This window comes from Myotis lucifugus, unplaced genomic scaffold, assembly GCF_000147115.1.
Source record: "Myotis lucifugus unplaced genomic scaffold, Myoluc2.0 scaffold_121, whole genome shotgun sequence".
Taxonomy (NCBI): domain Eukaryota; kingdom Metazoa; phylum Chordata; class Mammalia; order Chiroptera; family Vespertilionidae; genus Myotis; species Myotis lucifugus.
Genome location: NW_005871169.1, coordinates 3829195 through 3833364, shown reverse-complemented (window position 1 = coordinate 3833364; position 4170 = coordinate 3829195).

The window sequence follows — 4170 nt, the reverse complement described above, 5'->3', positions numbered from 1 at the left end:
ACTTGATTTTATTATTTTATATTACATTTATTTTTATAACATTTAAAATAAGGATGATACCAAAATTTAACTTAAAAATATCAATAGTTACTGACCATATATCACACCTGGGAATGTAGATGTGTGTGTCATTTGTATATGTGTATCAATTGGTCTCAAAAAGAGAAGGCAACATTATTTTTCAACCTGTAATATCAAATGTAATATAATGGTAGCCTATCAATAAATTAGTGTTAAATGAATGAGCATATATTTGCATTTTTTGTGTTTTGCTGCTGTTGTTGGCTTCTCTGCATTTTTCTTTCAAAAATATAACTTTTCCTTCTTTAAAAGGGGGTTGATTTGAACAATGTACATTAAGTATAAAGTCAAGGAAGAAGAAGAAATTTCTGTAAGTGTAGAGTCATCTTTCTTGTTGGAGCTGTGGTGGAGTAGATGGCAAATGACAGCCCTGCTTCCTTTTTGAGATTGGATCATAGCGTCAGGCAGATGGAGATGGACTTACTAGCTTGGTTACTCACACATAGTAAGGAATTGGAAAATGTGGTTTAGATGTGGGGTCACAGGGCTTCTGAACACTCATCCCAAATCAGGCAGTTTCACACCCAGTTGTGAGTGGAGGGAAGAAATACCTGACACCTGTCCCTGGGCAGGCTGCTCCCTGCAGAGATGAGAGCAGACCCAAGTTCATGTGACTGTGGGCAGCCATGTCTTTTCAAAGAAGTGCTTTGAGCTAAGCAAGCATCCTCAGTTCCTTCTCTCAAGTGCACACACCAGATAACTCTTCTGTCCCCTCATGAGGAAGGTAGAGAGAGGTAAGGCCTCATGTGGAGACTGGAGGGCAGAGAAGTGAAGGTGCTCCTATGATTTCTGATGGGGTTAAGTCATAATGGAAATTAAGCTCATGTCTTGTGTACAGACCAACTAAGGATGAAAGAGGTTGGGCAGAAGCATGCCAAACAGTAAAGAGAAATCTGTTTTGTGTTTTAAATTTTGCTATAGATAACCCCCAACACAGATAATTCATTTGTTGGTTGATTTTGGTAAACCAAGTTTTATTTGGAGGGAATGGATAGTTCCTTTAAGGAAGAATTTCCTTAGTTTAACTAAAGATTTTCTCCTTCACGTTTCTTGTCCTGTGGCTAAATAATCTGTGCTTTATAAATTGAGTGTAATGACTACTACAAATAGGATATATGATATTAATTTCTGTTCCTATATTTTTACTCATTGCTTAAAAATTGATAGTTGAGTTACAACGCTATTATTTTGTGTCTCATGCTAAAACGTTATTGAGCTACATGACAGTTTTACAGATTCATTTTCTCTGAGTTATAGTTAAAGTTTTGTTTATTTTTCCATAAATATGAGAATGGAGCTGGCACAGAATTTTAGGCCTTAGAGCCCACTTTGGGCCTGCAGCTAATTGGTTTTCTGACCTCAGGCAACCTGTAATCTCTCTGAGCTTTTGTTGCCTCTTAGGACAAATTAGGAACTTGGACTAAGTCAGTGATTTTCATTGGTTATGCTTATACGCCTGCAACAAGTCCTCCACTGTCCAAAAGAGAGACAGGAACCAGAAAGTAAATGAAACTCTGAGTAACCAAAAGAGCTGCTACAAAATAAAAACATTAAAAATTGTGCAGTTTATTCAGGGGACATTAAAGCCTTCAAGCAGAATTGTGTATTTGGAGCCAAAGTTTCAAAGTTTGCTTATCTGGTTTCTCAATTACTAACATATTAGAAATGACAATTAAGGGGAGGTAAAAAAGACTAGCTGCTAATGATAGACAAACTGACATTAGCAAGAAATACAAGAAAGAAACAGAGCATGAGGGAAGATATACCAATTCCACATCCTAGCAGTTTGTGCATATTTTTTTGATGTTTTTGTGACTTTATTTTTCAATTACATTTCACATTGAATATTATATTAGTTTCAGGTGTACAACATAGTGATTAGACATTTATATAACTTACAAAGTGATCACCCCATAAGTCTGGCACCCCCTGACACCATACATAATTATTACAATATTTTTTAATTAAATATTTATTGTTCAGATTATTACATTTGTTCCTCTTTTGTCCCCCCATAGCTCTCCTCCACCCAGTTCCCACCCCACTCTCTGCCCTTACCCCCCCACCACTGTCCACATCCATAGGTGTACAATTTTTGTACAGTCTCTTCCCACACCCCCCACACCCCTTTCCCTCCAAGAATTGTCAGTCCACTCCCTTTCTATGCCCCTGATGCCATTATATTCACCATTTATTCGGTTCATCAGATTATTTATTCACTTGATTCTTAGATTCATTTGTTGACGGATGCATATTTGTTGTTCATAATTTGTATCTTTACCTTTTTCTTCTTCTTCCTCTTCTTAAAGGATACCTTTCAGCATTTCATATAATACTGGTTTGGTGGTGATGAACTCCTTTAACTTTTTCTTGTTTGTGAAACTCTTTATCTGACCTTCAATTCTGAATGATAGCTTTTCTGGGTAAAGTAATCTTGGTTGTAGGTTCTTGCTATTCATCACTTTGAATATTTCTTGCCACTCCCTTCTGGCCTGCATAGTTTCTGTTGAGAAATCAGCTGAGAGTCATATGGGTACTCCCTCTTAGGTAACTGACTGTTTTTCTCTTGCTTTTAAGATTCTATCTCTGTCTTTTGCTCTTGGCATTTTAATTATGATGTGTCTTGGTGTGGTCCTCTTTGATTCCTTTTGTTTGGGGTTCTCTGTGCTTCCTGGACTTGTAAGTCTATTTCTTTCACCAGGTAGGGGAAATTTTCGGTCATGATATCTTCAAATAGGGTTTCAATATCTTTCTCCCTCTCTTTTTCTGGCAACCCCATAATTCAGATGTTGGTACGCTTGAAGTTTTCCCAGAGGCTCCTTACACTATCTTCATATTTTTGGATTCTTTTTTTTTGTTTGTTTTTCCAGTTGGGTGTTTTTTGCTTCTTTGTATTTCTAATCCTTGACTTGATTCTTGCAATCCTCTAGTCTGCTGTTGGAACTCCGTATAATATTCTTTATTTCAGTCAGTGTATGCTTAATTTCTAGTTGGTCCTTTTTCATAACCTCGAGGGTCTCACTAGATTTCTTGAGGGTCTCACTAAATTTATTGGCACTTTCTAGAAGATTCTTGAGTAACCTTATAACCATGGTTTTGAACTCTATATCCAGTCGTTTGCTTTCCACCATTTCTGTCATTTGTGACCTGTTTCTTTGTCTCTGCATTTTTTATGCTTCCCTGTGTTGATAGAGTGGCTTTCTGTGCTAGGTGTCCTATAGGGCCCAGTGGCTCAGCCTCCCCAGTTACCTGAGGTGGACACTCTTGGTGCACCCCTTTGTGGGCTTTGTGCACAGTCTTGTTGTAGTTAAGCCTTGATTGTTGTAGATATTACTTGGAGGAATTGACCTCCAGGCCAGTTGGCTGTGAGAATCAGCTGTGTCTGCAGTGGGAGAACTTCTGTGCTTGAGACACCCCTCTGGGGCAAGACTTGCTTCAGTGGGGCTTTGGTGCTCACTGAGTCTGCCCCCTGAGTGTGTCCCTTATGGATCTGAGGAGTTGTAATCTGGATGCTCCCAATCTGACCACTGGGTACACTGGCTCTTGGATCTCTAAGGAGGTGCTAATTTAGCCTCTGCCTGAGGCTACCAGGCAGGAGCTATGGAGAGATCTGCAGATTCCTCTTCTTTGTTTGGGGTTTGGAGGTGCCCAGATGAGGCCCAGCTGTGAAACAATGCAAGCTTCTGTGGGGCCTTGGGCCTTCTTTTGGAAGTTCTGGGTCTCTCTGACCAAGCTGCAGTTTGTTAGGTAATTTTCAGGTTGCAAAGGGCTAGGCCTTTCATATGCAAATGCCTCTGCACACAGCTTGGTGGGGCAGGTCTCGGGGGTTCAACAGGGTGGAGCAAGCAGCTATGGCTGCTACTCAGTCCTACTCTAAGAGGGACCGCGGTCTCAGTGTCCTGCGAAATCACTTCAGTCACCTTCAGAGAGACAATCGCCCCTGAGGTCCCAACCGATGCAGACGGTCGAGTTTCTGCCTGTATGAATTCCGGGTGCCCAAAGACTCGCCCAGGAAGTGGAGTTCAGAGCATTGGAGCTTGTGACTTTCTGCCAGATGAAAAAAGACAGACGATGTCCTCAGTTGCCTGG